The sequence below is a fragment of the Pleurodeles waltl genome, chromosome 10 (genome assembly GCF_031143425.1).
Source record: "Pleurodeles waltl isolate 20211129_DDA chromosome 10, aPleWal1.hap1.20221129, whole genome shotgun sequence".
NCBI lineage: Eukaryota > Metazoa > Chordata > Amphibia > Caudata > Salamandridae > Pleurodeles > Pleurodeles waltl.
This window is the reverse complement of record NC_090449.1, coordinates 10,778,515-10,805,724: the sequence shown is the minus strand read 5'-3', so window position 1 is coordinate 10,805,724 and position 27,210 is coordinate 10,778,515. Positions and strand designations below refer to the sequence as shown.

The 27,210-nt window shown below is 47.8% G+C and overlaps 2 protein-coding genes across 3 annotated transcripts in view; one reads left to right on the top strand and one right to left on the bottom strand.

Annotated features, from left to right (window-relative positions):
• ITIH6 (inter-alpha-trypsin inhibitor heavy chain family member 6) overlaps window positions 1-14,634 on the bottom strand; it is a 160,020-nt gene extending 145,386 nt beyond the window's left edge. For both annotated transcript variants that reach the window (XM_069209358.1, XM_069209359.1), the window contains exon 1: window positions 14,450-14,634. The gene's annotated coding sequence lies outside the window, so the exon portion shown is untranslated. The remainder of the gene's footprint in view (window positions 1-14,449) is intronic.
• The window catches only part of LOC138260890 (uncharacterized), a 97,990-nt gene that overhangs the window by 15,942 nt on the left and 54,838 nt on the right, over window positions 1-27,210 (top strand). The window lies entirely within an intron of this gene.

Sequence of the window (27,210 nt, the reverse complement as noted above, 5' to 3'; positions counted from 1 at the left end):
GTGCATTGAATGTTGGGGTGTTCCACCGAGTGTTATTTGTATAGCGTGCATTGAATGTTGGGGTGTTCCACTGAGTGTGATTTGTATAGCGTACATTGAAAGTTGGGGTGTTGCACTGAGTGTTATTTGTATAGCGTACATTGAATGTTGGGGTGCTGCACTGAGTGTTATTTGTATAGTGTACATTGAATGTTGGGGCGCTGCACTGAGTGTTATTTGTATAGTGTACATTGAATGTCGGGGTGCTGCATTGAGTGTTATTTGTATAGCGTACATTGAAAGTTGGGGTGTTGCACTGTTAGTTATATATTGTACATTGAATGTTGGGGTGTTGAGTTGAGTGTTATTTGTATAGTGTACATTGAATGGTGGGGTGCTGCACTGAGTGTGATTTCTATATTGTACATTGAAAGTTGAGGTGTTGCACTGTTATATATTGTACATTGAATGTCGGGGTGCTGCACTGAGTGTTATTTGTATAGCGTGCATTGAATGTTGGGGTGTTCCACTGAGTGTTATTTGTATAGCGTACATTGAATGTTGGAGTGCTGCACTGAGTGTTATTTGTATAGCGTACATTGAATTTTGGGGTGCTGCACTGAGTGTTATTTGTATAGTGTACATTGAATGTTGGGGCGCTGCACTGAGTGTTATTTGTATAGCGTACATTGAATGTCGGGGTGCTGCATTGAGTGTTATTTGTATAGTGTACATTGAATGTTGGGACGCTGCACTGAGTGTTATTTGTATAGCGTACATTGAATGTCGGGGTGGTGCACTGAGTGTTATTTGTATAGCGTACATTGAATGTTGGGGTGCTGCACTGAGTGCTATTTGTATAGTGTACATTGAATATTGGAGTGCTGCACTGAGTGTTATTTGTATAGCGTACATTGAATGTCGGGGTGCTGCATTGAGTGTTATTTGTATAGCGTACATTGAGTGTTGGGGTGCTGCATTGAGTGTTATTTGTATAGCGTACATTGAAAGTTGGGGTGTTGCACTGTTAGTTATATATTGTACATTGAATGTTGGGGTGTTGAGTTGAGTGTTATTTGTATAGTGTACATTGAATGTTGGGGTGTTGAGTTGAGTGTTATTTGTATAGCGTACATTGAATGTTGGGGTGTTGAGTTGAGTGTTATTTGTATAGTGTACATTGAATGTTGGGGTGTTGAGTTGAGTGTTATTTGTATAGCGTACATTGAATGTTGGGGTGTTGAGTTGAGTGTTATTTGTATAGTGTACATTGAATGTTGGGGTGTTGAGTTGAGTGTTATTTGTATAGTGTACATTGAATGTTGAGTTGAGTGTTATTCGTATAGTGTACATTGAATGCTGGGGTGCTGCACTGAGTGTGATTTCTATATTGTACATTGAAAGTTGAGGTGTTGCACTGTTATATATTGTACATTGAATGTCGGGGTGTTGCACTGCACTCTTATTTTTGCAGTGCCCCCAACACCCCTTGCACTGGCCCCAGGTCCACACCCTACTCAAGTAGGAGCTATTTTAGGAAAGCTCAGACAGTCCTGGCAGCAGAGCCGCAGCCTGTCATGTGTGTTTACAAGTTTCCGCATTCCTCTCCTTTTCAGACACAACTTGATTGAGACCAGAAACGCACCATTTATCAGCAAAAAACACCCTGGCTTGAATTCATCACGTGCACATTCTGAGTGCATTTGTTGTCTAATGATGCAGTAATCCTGCTCTGATCTCCCAGCACAAAGCATCAGGAAACATCTCTCAGAACATGTAAGTACAGAAACTTGTGCAAAGTCACGGCTGCCTACTCAGGGCACAAGCCATCATCCCTCCTCCTCACACAAGGCCTCACAGACCCTCAGTCCTTTCACTCAAACACATGCAAGAAACCAGCAAGACTCCTACTCGACCTCCCCAGAAGGGCCCACATCACACCGCATCTCAAGAAACGGCACTGGCTCCCGATTCAGAAGAGATGCTGACCCTACAAGGCGTGCACAACGAAGGACCAGCATACATCAACAAACGCCTGGCCTTCCACCAACCGACCAGACACCTCCGATCAGCTTCCCTCTACCTCACAGACACCCCACGGAGCTGTCAAGCCAACAGCAGAGGACGCTGCTTCTCGCACCTGGCAGCCACGGCTTGAAACAATGCACAGGTGATCCATTGCTGATAACAGTGTTCCATGTACAGGTGATCCCACGATGATCACAGTGCTACATTTACCGGTGATTCCAGGTGATCCCTCGCTGATCACAGTGTTTCATGTACAAGTGATCCCTTGCTGATCACAGTGGTCATGTACAGGTGATGTTATCCCTCGTTGATTACAGTGTCCAAGTATAGGTGATCCCTCACTGATCACGGTGGTCCATGTACAAGTGATCCCTTGCTGATCACAGTGGTAATGTGCAGGTGATCCCAGGTGATGTTATCCCTTGCTGATCACAGCAGTCATATACAGGTGATCACTTGCTGATCACCGTGGTCATGTACAGGTGATCCCTTGCTGATCACAGTGGTCATGTACAGTGGTCATGTACAGGCGATCCCTTGCTGATCACAGTGGGAATGTACAGGTGATCACCCACGTACCACAATGTTCCATGTAAGGTGATCCCCGTTGATGGGAATGCAGACACAACTGATTCCCCAGTACATTGACGCTTAATGGCACCTCAGCTTCCAGGAGAGGCAGGCTCCTCTGATCTATGAAACAAGGAAGCTTGTTCAGCAGGTAACTATATCTGCTGCATGCAGGGGGACCTGGCGCTGTGTTAGGCTTGAGATGAACATAGCCAAAGTAAATTGGGGCCTGTTGCCCATTGTGCCCAGGGACTTGTTAACCAGGAACCAGGACGCTTCCAGGCAGAGTGTTGCTTCCTGCAGCCCCCAGAAGGATCTTCTGCAGGAGACCTGACCATCTGACACTGTCCTACAGGCAGCGTCACATCCTGTTCTCCGGGCAGGGTACCTTCTCCCACCCGATTTGGATCTGGCCCTTTCCGGACTGGCTCCCTCTAACCATTGTCTCACCAGCAAACAAGTGCAATTCCAGTTTGAGGACACAAATGCACACAACCAAATCTTGCAGTGTGTCAAACATATCAGTGATCACATAGCTCTTCATCAGTTCATCCCAGCCGTTCCCCTGCAAGCACCCGAACGCATCCACTGGGTCATATGTAAAAATATCAAGGTCAATACCATTGATTGGCACTAATATGGACTCCTCAATATCAACTTCCAACATATCATAAAGGGCTGCATATGTAGGAAAGGATTGATTGTTTGTAACTCCACATCTCGTTGCCTTGACAACAGTACATTGGTAGTTGATATTGGGCAGTTAGTGTAAGTGGAGGTTGACTAGATATTTTGGTAGAATTGGATTGATGTGATCAAAGTCCTTTTGCCAAAGGTCTTCGGTCTCTCTGTGTAGCAGATCAGGGTGGGGACTGTCAGAGCCGTCTCATGAAAGCTGTGGGTGAAGCTGAGCAAGGCCACTCGCCACCATCCACAAGCAGATGGTCATACCGATGGTTTAAATTGGGCAGTACTTAACATGGTGGATATTCAGAAGCTACACTAAAAGGACAAGAGGAGCCCGGATGTCTCTTCTGCAGTTCATTCCTACACCTGCCCAAGAAACAAAGCCACAGGTTCCCTAATACTTTATCTGTGAGGACGCTCACCTATTCATCAATATCAGTCTGGGCTTCATCGTCATGATAGCAGACCTGAAGAAACAACCTGAGAAGGCGTATGTAGTGGTACAGAAGCTGCTATCAACAGCGTCTGGAAGAAACAAGGCCTGCCAACACAAAGCTGAAAGAACAGGAGCTCCTGTCAGAAGACTGTCAAATGGAGGACTAAAACCTCACACATCTACAAACAGCATCTTGAGATCCAAAGTACTGAAGTTAGCTCTGACATGACTGAATGAGGTCCCAGGTTCCTCTGTAGTGTTTGATCTCAACAGGTTCCTTCGCAGCCACACTCCTGCCTTCAGGTGGAATTCTTCTGAGAAACCACAGGACAAGGAGAAAACAGGGTCAAGCTAGCTTCCAAGATGAAAAACATTTTCTCTATCTGCCTTTATTTAAAAAAATAAAAACATAAAAAAAACAAAGGGCCTCATTACGAGTTTGGCGGTCCCACCACGGGACTGCGAAACTCTCTGGGAGGACGCTACCACCAATGCAGTGACGTTCCACCCAAGTGTATTACAATGTTCCCTGCGGGCTGACCTGCGGGAACATTGTAATACGCATTCCCGCCCTGCTGACCGCCAGGAACAGTGTTAGGATAATGGTCTCTGCTCATTTAAGGGAGCCCCTAACACTCCAGCACCCTCGGAACGCGCACTGTCCGCAAAGCAGACAGTGCGCGTTCCGAGGGTGCTGGGCAGTGGGGGCCCTGCACTGCTATTGACATGGTCATGGGCTGTGCAAGGGCCCCCTGTGGCCCCGGGCACTTCCTTTCTGCCAGCCTTTTCATGGCAGGCTCCGTGCCATGAAAAGGTAGGTGAGAAGAGGGGTTGTAATCAATCAGGCAGCGCTGACTTCAGCACCGCCATGGCTGATTGCAAGCTCCGACTCCGTCATGTTGTCGGGAACCATGTTCTCAGCGGGGACAGTGGTCCTTTGCCAGTCCGACTGCCAAAGTCGTAATTTGGTGGTCAGACTGCCAGAGCCATGGGGGTCTGACCGCCACTGCGAGTTTGGCGGTCTCATGACTTAACTTCAAGGGATTCCCCTAAGCACTGATTTGCACATCATTAGAATACTAATATTTCCATGGGAGTGGTATTATTTCATATATGGCTGCTTATACCCCTAAACCCTCAACAGGATCCCAAGTGTGGGTGCCCCTGTATCCATTAAATTAATATGGCATTGCAGTGTAACATATATATATATATATATATATATATATATATATATATATATATATATATATATATATATATATATATAGTGCCTACTACCCCTAATTGGGAGCTTTGACACTTGCCTACACGGGGAGCATGCCACACAGTGTAGGGTGGGTGGTTGCAACGGTGCTGTCTTTATTTTTTGATCCTATGTGGGGAGTGTTTCCATGTCGTGCGTGATGACCACTGAGGTGTGTTTATCGTTTTATGAGACTCAGGGCTTAGCAGTGTGAACGGTGAATGAGTGAAACAGATAGGAGTTCAGTTTATGGTTTTGTGTAAATTGTGGGTTTGATCTGCTCTTTTGGTATTTTTATGGCCATAGCTCACTAAGTTGGTTACAGCACAAAGACTGTCCAATCTGAAATGTTTGTTTATGTTTTTGCTCCTGAGCAGGTGTAGGAAGTTGGCTCTGGATACACTATTTCAAAGTAAGAAATAGTGTGCTCAGAGTCCAAGGGTTCCCCTTAGAGGTAAGATAGTGGCAAAAAGAGATAATTCTAATGCTCTATTTTGTGGTAGTGTGGTCGAGCAGTAGGCTTATCAGAGGGTAGTGTTAAGCATTTGTTGTACACACACAGGCAATAAATGAGGAACACACACTCAAAAGACTTACTCCAGGCCAATAGGTTTTTATATTGAAAAATATATTTTCTTAGTTTATTTTAAGAACCACAGGTTCAAGATTTACAGTAAACACTTTGAATGTAAGGTACTTCACTTAGATACTTTAGGAACTTTGAATGAAAACAATATCATGTACAGTCTTTGTAAAAATGGCAATAAGCTATTTTCAAAGTGGACACTGCAAAAATCAACAGTTCCTGGGGGAGGTAAGTAAAGGTTAGATTAGGAGGTAAGTAAAAACACTTACAAGTCTCAGTTTTGGGGCATAGCCCACCGTTGGGGGTTCAAGGCAACCCTAAAGTTACCACACCAGCAGCTCAGGGCCGGTCAGGTGCAGAGGTCAAAGAGGTGCCCAAAACACATAGGTGCCTATGGGGAACAGGTTCCAGTCTGCCAGCAGGTAAGTACCTGCGTCCTTGGGGAGTAGACCAGGGGGGGTTTGTAGAGCACTGTGGGGGACACAAGTAGGCACACAAAACACACCCTCATCGGCACAGGGGCGGCCGGGTGCAGTGTGCAAAGCAGGCGTCGGGTTTCAGGTAGGAAACAATGAAGGGACCCGGGGGTTGCTCTAGCGGTGCAGGCAGGCACAGGGGGAGCTTCTCGGGACAGCCACCATGTGGGCTAGGCAGAGGGTCGCCTGGGGGTCATTGCTGCGTCGAAGTTCGGTTTCTTCAGGTCCTGGGGGCTGCGGGTGCTGTGTTGGTTCCAGGGGTCGGGTCCCTTGTTACAGGCAGTCGTGATCAGGGGGAGCCTCTGGATTCTCTCTGCAGGCGTCGCTGTGGGGACCCAGGTGGGTCGTCTCTGGTTACTCACAGGCTTGCAGTCGCCGGGGAGTCCTCCCTGAGGTGTTTGTTCTCTGGATCTCGAGCCGGGGGTGTCGGGTGCAGAGTGTGAAGTCTCACGCTTCCGGCGGGAAACGTGCAGTCTTTGAAAGTTGCTTCTTTGTTGCAAAGAAGTAGCTGGTTTTGAACAGGGCCGCTGTTCACTGGAGTTTCTTGGTCCTTTAGTCCAGGGCAGTCCTCTGAGGCGTCAGAGGTCGCTGGTCCCTGTCGGATGCATTGCTGGAGCAGGTTTTCGAAGTTGGAGACAGGCCGGTAGGGCTGGGGCCAAAGCAGTTGTCGTCTTCCTCCTTCTCTGCAGGCTTGCAGGTCAGCAGTCCTTCTTGTTTCTTCAGGTTGCAGGAATCTGATTTCCTGGGATCTGGGGAGCCCCTAAATACTGAATTTAGGGGTGTGGATAGGTCTGGGGGGCAGTAGCCAAGGGCAACTGTCCTTGAGGGTGGCTACACCCTCTTTGTGCCGCCTCCCTGTGGGGAGGTGGGCACATCCCTAATCCTATTGGGGGAATCCTCCAAACTCAAGATGGAGGAGTTCTCAAGGCAGGGGTCACCTCAGCTCAGGACACCTTAGGGGCTGTCCTGACTGGTGGGTGACTCCTCCATGTTTTTCTCATTATCTCCTCTAACCTTGCTGCCAAAAGTGGCGGCAGTGGCCAGAGGGGCGGGCATCTCCACTAGCTGGGATGCCCTGGGGCATTGTAACAAAAGGGGTGAGCTTTTGAGGCTCACCACCAGGTGTTACAGTTCCTGCAGGGGGAGGTGAGAAGCACCTCCACCCAGTACAGGCTTTGTTACTAGCCACAGTGTGACAAAGGCACTCTCCCCATGTGGCCAGAAACACGTCTGGTTGTGACAGGCTGGCAGGAACTGGTCAGCCTACACTAGAAGTCAGTTAGGTATTCAGGGGACATCTCTAAGATGCCCTCTGAGTGTATGTTACAATAAATTGCACACTGGCCTCAGTGTGCATTATTGTGCTGAGAAGTTTGATACAAAACTTCCCAGTTTTCAGTGTAGCCATTATGGAACTGTGGAGTTTGTGTTTGACAAACTCCCAGACCATATACTTTTATGGCTACCCTGCACTTACAATGTCTAAGGTTTTGCTTAGACACTGTAGGGGCATAGTGCTCATGCACATATGTCCTCACCTGTGCTATAGTGCACCCTGTGTTAGGGCTGTAAGGCCTGCTAGAGGGGTGACTTACCTATGCCACAGGCAGTGTGAGGTTGGCATGGCACTCTGAGGGGAGTGCCATGTCGACTTAGTCATTTTCTCCCCACCAGCACACACAAGCTGTGAGGCAGTGTGCATGTGCTGAGTGAGGGGTCCCCAGGGTGGCTTAAGACATGCTGCAGCCCTTAGAGACCTTCCCTGGCATCAGGGCCCTTGGTACCAGAGATACCAGTTACAAGGGACTTACCTAAGTGCCAGGGTTGTGCCAATTGTGGAGACAAAGGTACAGTTTTAGGGAAAGAACACTGGTGCTGGGGCCTGGTTACCAGGGTCCCAGCACATTTTAAAATTATAACTTAGCATCAGCAAAGGCAAAAAGTTAGGGGGTAACCATGCCAAGGAGGCATTTCCTTACAGCAGGTGTAGGTTGGAGGGAGAGATCTGGCCCTTGGAGGGAGAGATGGTCAGCAGTTCTGCTGGGATGGACTTTGCTACAATCGTCCCTTATATGAATGTAATTGTAAAAACTCAAGAAGTGCTCACAGTCTGTCGAGACCTTCAGTGACGGACTAAATTAGAGTCCTCCAGTGGTCAGTGGTCAGTGGCAGGCAGCAGACCGCTTCAGTCTTCATGCCTGTTCAGTTGATGGTTTATTGCTGTGGACTTGTACTGTAGTGGGTGAGAGACCTGACCTGTAGTGTTCCAGTTTTATGTGACTGCGAGAGAGCCAACCGGTGTAAGGGAATTTATATGCAGTCAGTTTGAGCTACAATTAGATGCAATGCTGGTTGTTACAGGGTTAGTATACTGAGATCTAGGAGGGTTCCACAAGAATATACATTAGTATAGAAAATACCAGGCTAGGCACAGGTCAGTGCATCATAACTTACCTGGAAACAGAAACTTCTTAAAGTGTTTGCGTGCTGGTCAGGCTGTTCCATATCTGTGTACTGTACATTGTGCGGGTGAGATACATTATTGTTCCAGGTTCTCTCCCACCCAGGGTTGTGGGTTGATTCTGTTATCATGGAATATGCCATGTTTTCACCTGTCTTCTGAAGTGTAAATGCTCCTGGAGGCTTCGATGCTTCGCGGGAAGTGAGTTCTAGCGGCTTGTACAGGGAAAGCATTACCTCCTCTGGATTTCTAAAATAAGGTGGTATGAAGTTCTACGGTGAAAACCTGCAGCGTAGTATCCTGTTTTGTTTGTATTGCAATGTAACGTGCATTATAGCGGTCCTTTACTTTGTAGGCTCTGTAGACACTGCAGAGTGCCTCGAACATTGCCCTTCTATCTATAGGTAGCCAGTGGAAGTACTGCAGGACGGAGTCAGGCGTCCTCTTGGGTGAAGGAGAAGAGGAGTCTTGCCGCAGTGTTTTGGATGAGTTGTATTTCCAATACACCACGTTCTAAGCTGTTGGCATAGTCAAGCTTGGAGATTACGAGCGCGAGGATGGCTTGTGGTTTGTGCTCGCGCCTGAGGTGTGGGAAGGTGAGCAGCAGTGTTTTCATTGTGTGGCAGGCACTCTTTGTGACACTGTTGACGTGGTGTCAAGGATAGGTCTGAATCCACGCTCACCTCCAGGCTCCTTACCTATCTTGGTGTAGATCCCAGGACATCTTCTGACTGTACGCCTGATGGTGGCCTTGTTAGAATTATTACACTCAATACTGTAGGCCTGAGTTGGTTGTGATGACAAGCTCATGGTAACAGATACAGGCCTGACGGGTTCACTGTTAAAAGTTATGACCAAAGCCATAGTTCTGATCTCTTCTTTATAAAACGCTATTACAAATGCAGTAGGCTGGGCTTATTTATTGTGAAAATCATTTGTTAAAGCAAAGAGGCGTTTAACCATGGACTGTTATCCTTCTGCGCTACAGGCGCAGACCAGTATTTTGATGCTTGAAATCTCACAGATTACCAGAGGAGGCATGCTTTGGTGTTTGTCATCCCCGGTTACAAAACCTGCAACACCACCGACACGCTAAATATTCTCACTGCAAATGTCTGTTTCTCTAGCAGAGTTTTTAAGCATAGGATGAGCACAGCGCCATCCATAGTGAGCTAGAGAGCAACAAAGCCTTTTGCCATTTGACAGGAAAATCTTTAGGCATAGGATTAGCAAATGCCACCAAACTGAAAAATGACAAAAGCCTTTTAGCACGCCAGGCTTAGTATTACAGCTTTGCATTGGTAAAACACCATCCAAGCCAACCTGGAATGGATAAAAGCAATCCCTGACATGTGTGTTTCACTCTAGTTAGAGCTCTTCATAGAGGTATACCTTAGTCCAGGCAGAAGGGAGCCCCCAGTATAAGTCAAGACAATACCCTTTCAGGCTTAGAGTACCACATAAATTATGCAAAAAAAGGAAACTGGGAACTCTGGGTAGTTCCCAGTTCAGGTGGAGAGCAGGTCCTTTATATGAAGCACAGTACAACACCACCGACATCTGCTCATCTATATATATTGACAAGCTGAGGGGGACCCGCAAACCCTCTTCGTCTTTAGATATATATAAATATTTTTATTTAATAATTTTAAAACTACTGAACAGATTTACACCAAATTACACAACGTGCTCTTTCTAGACCAAGATCTAGCTTTCTGCCAAACTTTGTGTAATTCCGTTCAGCGGTTCGGGCTATAGTCACGTCTAAACTGAATCTCAATATTTGCTCATTTTACAGAATCTTAGATTATGAGTTTTCCTAAATTATCATCAAAGTGAAATCATTGGACTACTTTATGGCTGCAGTGCCTGAAAAAAATTGTAAATAAATAACCAAACGTGATCTACCATACTGGGCAGCTCTGGTGAATTCATCACTTGTGCATAGAGTTCTGGGAATTGGGTGTCACCCCTTCTGAAGAACCCCTCAGCTGTTGCTTATGAGCTCAGGAACTTCTACCCTGTTTCAAGCGTACCTGTTTTAGGAAAGTTACTAGAAAGTTGTGTTGCCCCCCAACTTTTCCATCACATCCAGTTTAACAATCCTGTGGACAATTCTCAATCTGGTTTCAGACCGGGCTGCAGCACGGAGACGGCATTTCTACACGCTGTTGACGGTGCATTCACTTTCTAAATTCGTGACACTTTCGCTTGCTTGAGTTTCTAGACATATCAGCGGCCTCAGAAAGGGTCAGTCATACATCTTTGATCAGTATGCCCAAAGAACATATGGGAAATGAAGGTGCAGTGTTAAGGGGGTTCTCCTCCTATCTGTGAAACGGAACCCAAACGAGTAAAATGGTTCATTCTCTCTCACACAATGACTTTCTGTGACAAGAGGCTTTATACGGCTCCGTTCCTTCTCTGACACTCTTTAATCTGTATTTAGAACTACTTGTCTAAACATCAACTAACACGCAACCCCTCAAAAACATAGGGCCTGGTTTAGAGATTGGCGGACGGGTTACTCTGTCGGATATCCCGTCTGCCGTATCGCGATTCCATTATATCCTATGGGGATCATAATATGGCGGACCGGATACCTGTCACGTTTGTGATGCAGTAACTAATCCAACAAACTCTATATTATGCCCATAGTTCTCTTAATTTCCCTGAAAAAAGTCAAACCTTCCCGTTCACTCGTGCTTGACAGGCACACTCAGCTGGATCATACACCAGCTTTTGTCGATAACAGAAACCCCTGGGTGTCATCCTTGGCAGCAGAGGTAACCTACATGGACAGAGCTCCATCACGGCCTAGAGCGCACAACGCCAACTTTGGTTGCTTTCAGGTTTCCTGCAGTTTATTCCTGAGCAAGACTGAAGACCTCAGTTCGGCTTCTTGTTTTCTCCAGACTCGATTATGGTGACTTGTGTCTCTCTGGCTACCAGACGTCCATCTACCCACCCTCAGAGCAAGCAGTGGTGTATAGGGCTGTCCAGTTTCTTTCTGGAAGCAAGAACTCTGAATTCATCCCTTCTTCCCTTACAAAACCACAGTGACTTCTGATTGAAGCAAGGGGGTAGTTTAAGACGCCTGCATCACCCACAAACTCCTTCTCCAGCCTTCACCCTACTATTTTGTTAAGAAAGTGAGGAAAATATTTATCAAGGTTTTGCGTCATCCTTGCGCCGTGCAAAGGGAACGTAAAACCTAGAATGATATTTACTAGGCAACACGAGGACACCTCGCATGGCCCTGCGTGGCTTGGTAAATCTGGAGTAAGGCAAGGCAGTGCAAATGGCTACCGTGCGTTATTCTGCCCCGGAGAGACGTTACATGGGTGGAGCGTGGGTGCTCCCATGGATCCGCCCATGGGTTTTGGTGCATTGCCAGATTTACCATAAGAGGTAGACTTTGGAATACGTCAGAATTCTATGCCTCCCCAGGGGAGGCGTAACAAGAAGAAATACCTTTATTCCTCCTAATTTTTTTCTCTTTTTATGTGTGCTAAATTCCGCAGCACACATAGAAAGAGGGAAAAAACCTCTGAAGATTGTTTTTTTGCAGGAAGGTGCCCCTTTCTGCACAAAAACAATTCTGCCAACAATGCAGATACCCTTGCACAAGGCTACGTGTTGGTGCTACGCAGCACTCTGTGCGCCAGTGCAGGGGTGAAAGACAGGAATGGCCCATGTAATGTTAAAAACAGCCCATTCCTGCCCTTTCACGCAGCGCAGCACAGCAAGGTGGCTTGGTGCGTTGCGTGAATTTTGGTAAATACGGCTGTGAATATCTATGGCAATCGTCAAGGGTTGTGTAAAGCAGAATCCTTCGCCTTGAGCCAAAAGAGGGATGTATGAAGCCACCCTTCGGTGGCAGCACCACAGGGATGTAGAAGTCGCTCCCCAGAGCCCCTCCTTCCATTTCTGTCTCAAAACCTTTAAAGGAGCTTAAAATCTTTGGGTTCCCCGGACACGCAGGTGATGACTGAGAACAGTTGTTAGCGGGTCTGACCTTAATAAGTAAACTTACAAGGGGACGCGAATAGGTCGATGAACCATTTGACTCGCAATTAAGATGTTCTTACCAAAGATCCAGTACATAATCAATAATCAATACACAATGATCAATAATCATTAGCAATCATTAAATCAATAATCACTGGAGTCAGTAATTGTCACGCACCATGACCTTTCAGTTATGAATAACTACACCTTTAGTAAAAGTTTAGAATGTTTATTTCCCTATATTAACAATGCTCAGGTCATGTAGATTAATCTCAAAATCAGATGAAACACAAACAGAAACAATGCTGCCTATCCAAAGCGGCGGAAGAAACGTAATCTAATCCTTAGTCCCTGTTATCGTAACTCATTAGTGAGAATCCTTAACTAACATCAGATTAGCATCAGCAGGTTGGGCTTCAAGCAAAACAATTTAGTAACACAAATTTGGAAAAACATCTAACTATGGCTCTATCAAAACAGCACAGTTGGTACCTAGAAAGAAAAAGCAAATATGCATAATAATCACAATCTGGATCATAATACCTATCCTCAGGGTGGATTATCAAAGCAGAATCAGTGTGCGTCCTCAGGACATCAGTCAATCAGCAATGCATCAGGCTTCAGCACCAAGCATTAAAGTTAAGCATGTCTCTTGTCAAGACACATAAGGAAGTAGTAACCTCTCGGTCAGGAAACAATGGGCAGTAAGCTGTCTTCTCTCAGAATGAGGTCTCTTTACTCTGTGCAGAGTCGTTAAGTCAAAGTTACCTAAACTACCCCCAAATCCCTGTTGGTCAATTAATCGTATGATCGCAGTCTGTCCAATAAAACTAATATCCCAAATCTATGAGTCCTAATATTACTCCGTTCACACATCGTTGATTGGTTTGTCTTGCGATGTCCTCATCATCCGGCTCGTCGGGTAACAATATTGTTGCATCTACTACTCTAGTCAGTATCTTCATTGTTCTTGTCCTGGGAAAGTCCGTCTCACACACATTACACACTAAGGGCCTCATTACAACCCTGGCGGTCAAAGACCGCCAGGGCTGTTTTGGAGTTTGTACCACCAACAGGCTGGCGGTACAAACTAGGGGATTACGACCGCGGCGGAAGCGCCGCGGTTACACCGCCGGGACCGGTGGTTTCCAGCCACATTGGTCCCGGCGGTTGTAATCCCCCAGGGCAGCGCTGCCCAGGGGATTACGAGTCCCCCTCCCGCCAGCCTTTTCATGGTAGTCGCGGGGCCCCCAGCCACGGCCCCATGGAGCTTTTCACTGTCTGCATAGCAGACAGTGAAAAGCGCGACGGGTGCAACTGCACCCGTCACACCGCCGCAACACCGCTGGCTCCATTTGGAGCCGGCTCCCGTGTTGCGGCCGACATCCCCGCTGGGCCAGCGGGGATGTCTTAATGGCCTCCGCGGGAGTGCGGCCGCATTGGCAGCCACACCCGCCAAAGTTGTAATGAGGGCCAAAATGTTGCATTAGCAAGAACATCATCTCCTAGCAGTCGGTTCACACGGAAAGCTTCCGTTATGAGCACATTTAAACAATACGATAGAGATTCACAGTTTAACTTCTTGGTCAGCTATTTTATTAAACGGTAAGATATACAGCTTTTATGTGAGGCCTGGCGAGTATGCCAATACACTCGTTGGAGTTAAGGCCTACAATTAATAAAGCTAATGCTTACTTCATAACCCTTAAAATGACATATTACTCCATTAGTGTAACATATATTCAACATTTCATAAGTATTAAATCATTGATTAGTACATTTCATTTACATTGGTGGCCATTCTTCGTAATCACAGTTTCAAATGCGTGCATTATTTTTCTACGTCATTTTATTTTCTACATAAACTTATTATTCATAATACATAAGCACTCATTAATCATTTTTATTAGAACAGCTGTGCTAGCACAGAACTTCCTCCCATACTGCCCACTGGACGCAACAAACGTACCTCCTCCCCTTAATTTGGTTCCACTTCCTCCCGGTCCCTGCTCCTGGTCACTGATTTGCGTTCCTTCCAGGTTCACCATCGGTTCCTACTGTCCCAGTTTTATGTAATATATTGTAGGTCTGTTTTCTGGCTCTGAAGGATCTGTTTCACCCCTGTGTCGGATGTGTGCTACCGTCATGTCTGGTATTTTCTGTGACTTATTCTTGTTCCCTTATAAAAATCTCTCTGATACTCTCGCGCCAGGCTTCCACTCTATAAAACTACAAGAATTAAATGAAAGTAAATATATGCATCCCCTCGGGGTGCCCCCTGCGCATGGGAGGCCCTGCTTCCTTGCACACAGTCCTGTGATGCTGCAACTCAGGTTCCCAGTTCTGCAGCGCCCCCTGCCGGCAGCAGTCTAGCATTTATATGCTGCGCTTCTCAATTTATCCATATATAGGTCGCAAAAGCATTGGCAAAACCAAGAGACTTGAATTTTCAGCTCTAAACCAGCCGTACTGGCCTTGCCGAGAGCACCGGCGGCGCTGAGTCTGTATTTCAGCAGTAGCCTAGCGCAGGAAGGCTTCTAGGCGCATTGAATCAACGATCCAGGCGCTGCAGGTGGGTGCCGGCCGGGGATGCCAGGGGCGTTGATACACTGGGGGCAGGCGCCACCTCCTACAGATATTAGCGGTGCTCCTGCAACACCTGCGAGCCCAAGACCCAGGATGAGATCCCCAGCTCCTCCATCCTCGTGGGGGGCAGAGGGCACCCAGGTCCCAGCACAAGGCATCGGGGAGCACGTCCAGGAGCCATTCACAGTGTCCACACATACCTCTGTACCTGTCCTAGGACAGTGCTGCGGCGCTCCGGGTCCCAAGGCTCCTTGTGCACATGACTCTGTTCCAGAGCGTGTGTGTACATGCCCCTGGAAATGCCCACATAGAGATCCAGGGCACCTGTACTCATCTTTCTGAATGCCCATATGGGTTCCAGAGCACTGGTCCACGTGTCTCTATAATGCCCACATGGGGTTCCAGAACACTCTACACGTGTCTCTATAAATGCCCTCATGGGGTTTCAGAACACTGATACACGTGTCTCTATAAAGCCCTCATGGGGTTTCAGAGCACTGGTCCACGTGTCTCCATAAACGCATACATGGGGTCCAGAGCACTGGTACACGTGTCTCTATAAACGCATACATGGGGATCCAGAACACTGGTACACATGTCTCTATAATGCCCTAATAGGGTTCCAGAACACTGGTCCACGTGTCTCTATAAACAAATACATGGGGTTCCAGAGCACTGGTCCACGTGTCTCTATAATGCCCACATGGGGTTCCAGAACACTCTACACGTGTCTCTATAATGCCCTCATGGGGTTTCAGAGCACTGGTACACGTGTCTCTATAAACGCATACATGGGGTTCCAGAGCACTGGTACACGTGTCTCCATAATGCCCTCATGGGGTTCCAGAACACTCTACACGTGTCTCTATAATGCCCTCATGGGGTTCCAGAGCACTGGTACACGTGTCTCTATAAACGCATACATGGGGTTCCAGAGCACTGGTACACGTGTCTCTATAATGCCCTCATAGGGTTCCAGAACACTGGTACACGTGTCTCTATAAACGCATACATGGGGTTCCAGAGCACTGGTACACGTGTCTCTATAAACGCATACATGGGGATCCAGAACACTGGTACACGTGTCTCTATAATGCCCTAATAGGGTTCCAGAACACTGGTACATGTGTCTCTATAATGCCCACATGGGGTTCCAGAACACTGGTACACGTGTCTCTATAATGCCCTGGGGGGTTCAGAACACTGGTACACGTGTCTCTATAATGCCCACATGGGGTTCCAGAGCACTGGTACACGTGTCTCTATAAACGCATACATGCGGTCCAGAGCACTGGTACACATGTCTCTATAAACGCATACATGGGGTTCCAGAGCACTGGTACACGTGTCTCCATAATGCCCTCATGGGGTTCCAGAACACTGGTACACATGTCTCTATAATGCCCACATGGGGTCCAGAGCACTGGTACACGTGTCTCTATAAACGCATACATGGGGATCCAGAACACTGGTACACGTGTCTCTATAATGCCCTAATAGGGTTCCAGAACACTGGTACACGTGTCTCTATAATGCCCACATGGGGTTCCAGAGCACTGGTACACGTGTCTCCATAATGCCCTCATGGGGTTCCAGAACACTCTACACGTGTCTCTATAATGCCTTCATGGGGTTCCAGAACACTCTACACGTGTCTCTATAAATGCCCTCATGGGGTTTCAGAGCACTGGTACACGTATCTCTATAAACGCACACATGGGGTCCAGAGCACTGGTACACATGTCTCCATAAACGCATACATGGGGTTCCAGAACACTGATACACGTGTCTCTATAATGCTCTCATGGGGTTCCAGAACACTGGTACACGTGTCTCTATAATACCCTCATAGGGTTCCAGAACACTGGTACACGTGTCTCCATAAACGCATACATGGGGTTCCAGAGCACTGGTACACGTGTCTCTATAATGCCCTCATAGGGTTCCAGAACACTGGTACACGTGTCTCTATAAACTCATACATGGGGTTCCAGAGCACTGGTACACGTGTCTCTATAATGCCCTCATGGGGTTCCAGAACACTGTACATGTGTCTCTATAAATGCCCTCATGGGGTTCCAGAACACTGATACACGTGTCTCTATAAATGCCCTCATGGGGTTTCAGAACACTGATACATGTGTCTCTATAATGCCCTCATAGGGTTCCAGAACACTGGTACACGTGTCTCTATAAACGCATACATGGGGTTCCAGAGCACTGGTAAACGTGTCTCTATTAACGCATACATGGGGATCCAGAACACTGGTACACGTGTCTCTATAATGCCCTAATAGGGTTCCAGAACACTGGTATATGTGTCTCTATAATGCCCACATGGGGTTCCAGAACACTGGTACACGTGTCTCTATAATGCCCTGGGGGGTTCAGAACACTGGTACACGTGTCTCTATAATGCCCACATGGGGTTCCAGAGCACTGGTACACGTGTCTCTATAAACGCATACATGGGGTCCAGAGCACTGGTACACGTGTCTCTATAAACGCATACATGGGGTTCCAGAGCACAGGTACACGTGTCTCTATAATGCCCACATGGGGTTCCAGAGCACTGGTACACGTGTCTCCATAATGCCCTCATGGGGTTCCAGAACACTGGTACACGTGTCTCTATAATGCCCACATGGGGTTCCAGAGCACTGGTACACGTGTCTCTATAAACGCATACATGGGGATCCAGAACACTGGTACACGTGTCTCTATAATGCCCTAATAGGGTTCCAGAACACTGGTACACGTGTCTCTATAATGCCCACATGGGGTTCCAGAGCACTGGTACACGTGTCTCTATAATGCCCTCCTGGGGTTCCAGAACACTCTACACGTGTCTCTATAAACGCATAAATGGGGTCCAGAGCACTGGTTCAGGTGTCTCCATAAACGCATACATGCAGTTCCAGAGCACTAGTACACGTGTCTCTATAAACGCATACATGGGTTCCAGAGCACTAGTACACGTGTCTCCATAAACGCATACATGGGGTTCCAGAGCACTGGTATACGTGTCTCTATAATGCCCTCATAGGGTTCCAGAACACTGGTCCACGTGTCTCTATAATGCCCTCATGGGGTTCCAGAACACTGTACATGTGTCTCTATAAATGCCCTCATGGGGTTTCAGAACACTGATACACGTGTCTCTATAATGCACTCATGGGGTTTCAGAGCACTGGTACACGTATCTCTATAAACGCATACATGGGGTCCAGAGCACTGGTACACATGTCTCCATAAACGCATACATGCGGTTCCAGAGCACTAGTACACGTCTCTATAAGCGCATACATGGGGTTCCAGAGCACTGGTACACGTGTCTCCATAAACGCATACATGGGGTTCCAGAGCACTGGTACACGTGTCTCTATAATGCCCTCATAGGGTTCCTGAACACTGGTACACGTGTCTCTATAAATGCCCTCATGGGGTTCCAGAACACTCTACACGTGTCTCTATAAATGCCCTCATGGGGTTTTAGAGCACTGGTACACGTGTCTCTATAAACGCATACATGGGGTTCCAAAGCACTGGTACACGTGTCTCTATAATGCCCTCATAGGGTTCCAGAACACTGGTACACGTGTCTCTATAAATGCCCTCATGGGGTTCAAGAACACTCTACACGTGTCTCTATAAATGTCCTCATGGGGTTTCAGAGCACTGGTACACGTGTCTCTATAAACGCATACATGGGGTTCCAGAGCACTGGTACACGTGTCTCCATAAACGCATACATGGGGTTCCAGAGCACTGGTACACGTGTCTCTATAATGCCCTCATGGGGTTCCAGAACACTCTACACGTGTCTCTATAAATGCCCTCATGGGGTTTCAGAGCACTGGTACACGTGTCTCTATAAACGCATACATGGGGTTCCAGAGCACTGGTACACGTGTCTCCATAAACGCATACATGGGGTTCCAGAGCACTGGTACATGTGTCTCTATAATGCCCACGCGGGGTTCCAGAGCACCTGTACTCATCTTTGTGAATGCCCACATGGGTTCCAGAGCACTGGTACACGTGTCTCTATAAACGCATACATGGGGTCCAGAGCACTGGTACACGTGTCTCTATAAACGCATACATGGGGTTCCAGAGCACTGGTACACGTGTCTCTATAATGCCCACATGGGGTTCCAGAGCACTGGTACACGCACTGGTACACGTGTCTCCATAATGCCCTCATGGGGATCCAGAACACTGGTACACGTGTCTCTATAATTCCCACATGGGGTTCCAGAACACTCTACACGTGTCTCTATAAACGCATACATGGGGTCCAGAGCACTGGTACACGTGTCTCCATAAACGCATACATGCGGTTCCAGAGCACTAGTACACGTGTCTCTATAAACGCATACATGGGTTCCAGAGCACTAGTACACGTGTCTCCATAAACGCATACATGGGGTTCCAGAGCACTGGTATACGTGTCTCTATAATGCCCTCATAGGGTTCCAGAACACTGGTCCACGTGTCTCTATAATGCCCTCATGGGATTCCAGAACACTGTACATGTGTCTCTATAAATGCCCTCATGGGGTTTCAGAACACTGATACACGTGTCTCTATAATGCCCTCATGGGGTTTCAGAGCACTGGTACACGTGTCTCTATAAACGCATACATGGGGTCCAGAGCACTGGTACACATGTCTCCATAAACGCATACATGCGGTTCCAGAGCACTAGTACACATCTCTATAAACGCATACATGGGGTTCCAGAGCACTGGTACACGTTTCTCCATAAACGCATACATGGGGTTCCAGAGCACTGGTACACGTGTCTCTATAATGCCCTCATAGGGTTCCAGAACACTGGTACACGTGTCTCTATAAATGCCCTCATGGGGTTCCAGAACACTCTACACGTGTCTCTATAAATGCCCTCATGGGGTTTTAGAGCACTGGTACACGTGTCTCTATAAACGCATACATGGGGTTCCAGAGCACTGGTACACGTGTCTCTATAATGCCCTCATAGGGTTCCAGAACACTGGTACACGTGTCTCTATAAATGCCCTCATGGGGTTGAAGAACACTCTACACGTGTCTCTATAAATGCCCTCATGGGGTTTCAGAGCACTGGTACACGTGTCTCTATAAACGCATACATGGGGTTCCAGAGCACTGGTACACGTGTCTCCATAAACGCATACATGGGGTTCCAGAGCACTGGTACATGTGTCTCTATAATGCCCACGTGGGGTTCCAGAGCACCTGTACTCATCTTTGTGAATGCCCACATGGGTTCCAGAGCACTGGTACACGTGTCTCCATAAACGCATACATGGGGTTCCAGAGCACTGGTACACGTGTCTCCATAAACACATACATGGGGTTCCAGAGCACTGGTACACGTCTCTATAATGCCCTCATGGGGTTTCCGAGCACTGGTACACGTGTCTCCATAAATGCATACATGGGGTTCCAGATCACTGGTACACGTGTCTCTATAATGCCCTCATGGGATTTCAGAACACTCTACACGTGTCTCTATAAATGCTCTCATGGGGTTCCAGAACACTGGTACATGTGTCTCTATAATGCCCTCTTGGGGTTTCAGAACACTGATACTGGTGTCTCTAAAATGCCCTCATGGGGTTCCAGAGCACTGGTACATGTCTCTATAAATGCCCTCATAGGGTTCCAGAACACTCAACACGTGTCTCTATAATGCCCACATGTATAGTGTTCTGAAACCCCATGAGGGCATTATAGAGACACGTGTACCAGTGCTCTGGAACCCCATGTGGCCATTTTAGACACACATGTGTCAGTGTTCTGGAACCCCATGTGGCAGAACACTGGTCCTCATGTCTCTATAATGCCCTGGGGGGTTCAGAACACTGGTCCATGTGTCTCTGTAATGCCCACATGGGGTTCCAGAACACTGTACATGTGTCTCTATAAATGCCCTCATGGGGTTCCAGAACACTGTACACGTTTCTCTATAAATGCCAACATGGGTTCCCACAGCATTGTACACCTGTCTTTGTAGGTGCCCAGATGGGGTTCCAGAGCACCTGTACACATCTCTGTAAATTGCCACATACGATTTTTGAACACATGTATGCATGTCTCAGTATTCACCAACACAGGGTTCAAAACCATCATGTATATGCCGGGTTAAGTGCTTAATTTCCATCTCCGAGACTAGTGTTGGCATTGGACCTGTGCCAGTGCAGGGCCTTGTGTCATGACTTGTGTGGTTCTAATGGCACCACTACCCAATTGGATTGGCATCCAAAACCAATTCTGCACAGAGTGCTGGGCCAGGGTCCATTATTCTCCTTCCCTGAGACATGTGTTGGCTGTTGAAGGCTTCTTCACTGGCATTTGACCACTCAATCTTGCTATTCCTCCAGGGCTGACTGTTCTAGTGAGTCACCCCTGGCAGTGGAGGCTGGGGTTGCAAAGCCTTTGTTGTATTGGGAAGAGCAGCTCACCATAGCCAGGGATGATTGCACCTCTCTGGCATCAGCTGGTGGGAGGGAGATGTTCAGGAATTATTCCTTCTTTGGGCTGCTTGGCATGCATCACGTTGAACAAAAATGTGCCCGGAGTTCTTTTTTGTAAACCACTCACTTCACTGAAACCAGCTCACTAAAGCTCGGTGAATACCTCAAACAAAGCCTGGTCTTGTTTTAAATCACTTCTATGACATACTGGAATGTTGTCACTGCAGTTAAACAGTTCTGCACAGGTCTAATGTCCTTTTTGACAGTCTCTTCAAGATATCAGTCATGGACACAATACAGACATGTGGGCATTTGTATCCAGACAGCCCCAGCCACGCAGAGAACATTGCAATGAGTCTCAATGGTTTGTCCATTTCTAGCTGGTGATACTCTTTGGAGATGTCAAGTCTCGAAAATATTTGGGTTCATGTCAGCTGGCTGTGGGGCTCCGGGCATCTTTCACACTCACTGACGTACTTGGAACACAGAAGTTGTCTACACATGTTCTTATTTGATTAGTGTCTTTCTTTAGTACAGCAACTATAGGTGGCATCAAGGGTGTGGATCCAGTAACTGGTGGTTTCACGTTTTGACTCAGGAGATTGTTGATGCCATCTGCAACCTGACATAGGACTAGTACACATCGGTGTTGCTCGCTGAACTCTGCCATTAGTGTGTAACATTATCCCAGATTCACGAAACCTCCCCAGACTCTGTGGAAAGCAGTCCCTAATGTTTTGATCATTGCCAAGTCAGTATCTGCAACAGTCCATCATTTCTTTCATCAGTTTCTTTCTGAACGCAGACCAATAACAACCTTCAATAAGTCTGATGCATTTTGCATCTTTATTGGTGAATCTGTCACAGTTGTAATGCACAAGATAGACTGCTACACGGGATGAGGACATCACAAGGCTGGTGTGGCTCCTGCACACCACAGTACTCTGTGTTAGAAATGGGGTCTCTAGTTGGCAGTCTGTTTGCACCCTGTCCAAGTAGGGACCCTCATTCTAGTCAGGATAATGGAGATAACTGCTCAGGTAACCCCTGCTCACCCCCTTGGTAGCTTGGCATGAGCAGTCAGGCTTATCTCAGAAGCAATGTGTAAAGCATTTGCAGATAACACACAGTAATAAGTGAAAACACTACAAAAGGACACCACACCAGTTTTAGAAAAATAGACAATATTTATCTGTGTAAAACAAGATGAAAATGAGATAAATCCAACCTACAGTGCTAAAGATATGGATTTTGTAAGAGTTAACTTAAAAATACAGTTCCTTGAAGTCGATAACTCCACCTGGGGCTATCACGGCGTTGTTATCAAGAACACCAACAGTTCAGGCCAGCTACGGTGTCGGAAAAACCAGCAAACAGTACCTTTGGAATTGCAGGGTGTTGTGATCCTCGTGGTGAGATCCGGAGAGTGGCGTTGCTAGCGTTGGGGTGTCAGTTTCGGAGTCGTCGGGCCCTTGAAGTCCCACACTGTGCGGATTGAACTGCGGGCCGATGAAGTCAGGTGCGCCGGCGTGGATAGCGTCGGGGCTACAGTGCATGCGGGACGATGTGACGTGCGGTGCCCACAGGTCACAGTGCAGGCAGCGGCTTGATGGCGGCGTCCAGCGGCATTGGTGAGACCAGGGCTGCAGTGTGAAGCGGGGCGGTGCAATGTGCGTTGTCACCAGGTCACAATGCAGGCACCAGCATCGTCGCTTCTGAAGCTCTGTTGCCTGTAGACCCAAGCCAGTGGTGAGGGATTGGACGGTGCTTCGTGGCCTTCACGAGCAGTGTCGACAGGTCATGGTGCAGGCAGGATGCCTGGTGACCACACTGGAGTCAATGATGCTGGCAACGGTGGACCGGGGCTGTGGTGCGGGACGAGACGGTGCTTTGTGTACCTCATGAGCAGTGTCCGCAGGCCACGGTGCAGGCAACGGCACCGGTGTCAGCAGGAGCGTCGTCGTCATGGATGCCCAGGCGATGCTGGAGTGAGGGGCGCACAGGTCGTGGTGCGAGCAGCAGCTCGGTGAAGTCGTCCGATGACGGTGTTGGTGAGACCAGGGTCGTCGGCAGGTCACGGTGCAGGTCAGCAGCTTCGTTGAAGGCGCTGCTTGGTTTCTCCTCTTGAACAGCACAAAATAGACAGTTCTCAGTGTTGAAGGTCAAGGAAACTGAAGTCTTTGGTGTCCCTGAGACTTACAACAGTTGGCAAGCTCTCCTTGGAGAACTTACTCAAGCAGGACACATAGCAAAGTTCACCCTTTGCACTCTTTTCAGGCAGAAGCAGCAACTACAGGCCAGTCCAGCAAAGCAACACAGCAAAGGGACAGTACTCCTCCTTCAGCTCTTCCGCTCCTCTCCTTGGCAGAGGTTCCTCTTGATTCCAGAAAGATTCTAAAAGTCTGGGGTTTTGGGTCTTTTTTTATACCCTGTTCTGCCTTTGAAATTGGCAAACTTCAAAGCAATGTATCAAGTGTTTGCAAGATCCTTCCTTGTCCAGGCCAGGCACCAGACGCATACCAGGGGGTTGGAGACTGCATTGTGTGAGGGCAGGCAGAGTCCTTTCAGGTGTGAGTGACCACTCCTCCCCTCCCCTCCAGCATAGATGGCTAATCGGGATATGCAGGCTACATCCCAGATCCCTTTGTGTCACTGCCTTGAGGGAATTCACAACAGCGCAACTGTTAAACTGACCCAGACGGGGAATGCACAGATAGTCGCAGAACGGTTTAAGGAAGAAAATGCCTACTTTCTAAAGGTGGCATTTTCAAACTCAAAATCTAAAAACCAACTTCACTACAAGATGTATTTTTCAATTGTGAGTTCAGAGACCCTAAACTCCATATTTCTATTTGCCCTCAAAGGGAATCTGAGCTTTAAAGTTAATTAAAGGCAGCCCCCATGTTAAGCTATGAGGGAGAGAGGCCTTGCAACACTGAAACCCAAATTTGGCAGTATTCACTGTTAGGGCATGTACAATACACCAGTACATGCCCTACCTTTTAAATACACTGCACCCTGCCCATGGGGCTACCTAGGGCCTACCTTAGGGGTGCCTTACATGTACCAAAAGGGAAGGTTTGGGCCTGGCAGTTGGGTACCCTTGCCAGGTAGAATTGGCAGTTTAAACCTGCACACAGAGACACTGCAGTGGCAGTTCTGAGCCATGTTTAGAGGGCTCCTAATGTGGGTGGCACAACCAGTGCTGCAGGCCCACTGGTAGTTTTTGATTTACATGCCCTGGGCACCTCTAGTGCACTTTACTAGGGAGTTACCAGTAAATCAAGTATGTCAATCATGGATAAACCAATCAACAGTACAATTTCTATAGGGAGCACTTGCACTTTAGCACGGATCAGCAGTGGTAAAGTGCGCAGAGACAATAAACGAGTACAAACAGATCTGAAAAAATAGGAGGAAGAAGGCAAAAGGTTTGGGGATAACCCTGCAAAAAGGGCCATTTCCAACACAGCTCTACTTCCTACACATCACATTGTAGTGTGGTCAGTTTTATGTATCCTTTGTGCGTTAGCTTCAGGCTTTAGGCCTTTGTGCATTTTGCCCTGGTTGTATTTTATTCATTTGCTCGCAGCTTAGAGCCTCTGTGCACTTGGCTCTAAATCAACGGTACTCAAAGTACGGCCCGCGGGCCGCCAGCGGCCCCACGGACCTAGCTTGGCGGCCCGCGAGACGCACCCCAAACGCCACATCATAATGGCAGCCGTATGTAAACATAGAAGAGGGCCGCAGGAGCATGCTCCCGCGGCCCTCCTCTATGTTTACATACGGCGGCCATTGTTTATGGCGTTGCCCTGACGATCCTGGAAGCCAAAGCCTCATAAAAGTCAGCGCTTGCAGCTAACTTTTATGGGGCTTTGGTCGTCTGCTTCCTGTCACCGGCTCCACGTCTGCTGCCCGCCTGCCTGCCTGCTGTTCCACATTTGTGGCATCTTTACAGTGCTTTGAGTCAGGTAAGGCTCTTTGGTTATTTATTTATTTGTTTTTAATGTAGTGTGTGTTACTGGGGTAGGCGTGAGAGCAGATTGCGCTGTGTGTGTGCGCTGTGTGTGTGTGTTACTGGGGTAGGGGTGAGAGCAGATGGCGCTGTGTGTGTGCGCGCTGTGTGTGTTACTGGGGTAGGGGTGAGAGCAGATGGCGCTGTGTGCAGATGGCGCAGTGTGTGTTACTGGGGTAGGGGTGAGAGCAGATGGCGCTGTGTGCAGATGGCGCTGTGTGTGTTACTGGGGTAGGGGTGGGAGCAGATGGCGCTGTGTGCAGATGGCGCAGTGTGTGTTACTGGGGTAGGGGTGAGAGCAGATGGCGCTGTGTGTGTTACTGGGGTAGGGGTGGGAGCAGATGGCGCTGTGTGCAGATGGCGCAGTGTGTGTTACTGGGGTAGGGGTGAGAGCAGATGGCGCTGTGTGCAGATGGCGCTGTGTGTGTTACTGGGGTAGGGGTGGGAGCAGATGGCGCTGTGTGCAGATGGCGCAGTGTGTGTTACTGGGGTAGGGGTGAGAGCAGATGGCGCTGTGTGTGTTACTGGGGTAGGGGTGGGAGCAGATGGCGCTGTGTGCAGATGGCGTAGTGTGTGTTACTGGGGTAGGGGTGAGAGCAGATGGCGCTGTGTGTGTTACTGGGGTAGGGGTGAGAGCAGATGGCGCCGTATGTGTGCGCGCTGTGTGTGTTACTGGGGTAGGGGCATTGTTTTGAAAAAGGGGGTGGGGTGGTTGTTCCCCCTCTAAGCCCCGCCCCCTCTAAGCCCCGCCCCCCGCTGTCACTTCAGTGCGGCCCTCGGCCGCAAACCATACTGCAATTTTGGCCCCCGAGAAAAAGTTTGTGAGTACCCATGCTCTAAATGCTTTTTATTCAGCTTCGTACTGTTATTTTTCAAATAGCCAGTTCTACGGTCTTGTTTTATTTTTTATATCACACTGTTTAGCCTACTTCAGCACTTGAGTTCTCAATAACGCATTCTTGTTCACTCTGTGCTTCAGTCAAGGATACAGTCTGGTACATTGCCGATAGACGTGGTAGGAGTTTAGTCTTTGGCATTCTTGCGTAGGGACATTTTGTGATCACACTGACATGTTAGTTATAAAAACACTTCCTTGTCCTAATACATGCAAGAGGGAGATTCCGACCAGGGAACCACAACTAGACGCTGACTGCCTTGTTGCAGATGCTGAACCAGATCACAGGCCTTTGCTCAGGTATGAGGGTTGATGGCTTCCCAGGGAATCTAAAATGCAAGTTAGAAGCTTAACATGCTGTGCTCAAAATAGAACTAGCAGAGGGAGAGTAGAAACTGTTAAACACCATGATAGCGTTATTCTTATGTTTCACTCTCCTCGTGACTATTTCAATCCTACTGTGTTGTATGGTTCTGGTTATTGCGGCTCACGCCTTAATATCTAAAATGCAGTCATTTTATTAAAACAATCTATAAAACTCAAACTGCCTTTGTCATTTGTATATGAGATCATACTGTAAATGAGAGAGCTGGTTTGGATCTGAGTGACCACGACTTCCCTGAGAAGTTCCAAAGATGTCATGCGCTCGGCTGCCCAATCATCTCTTCCCCTTGATAGAGATGAGGCACTGCTAGTTAGCCGGAGCAAAACCGGATTTGAGGTGACAGTGGTCCTTCCAAGTGGGTAAGACT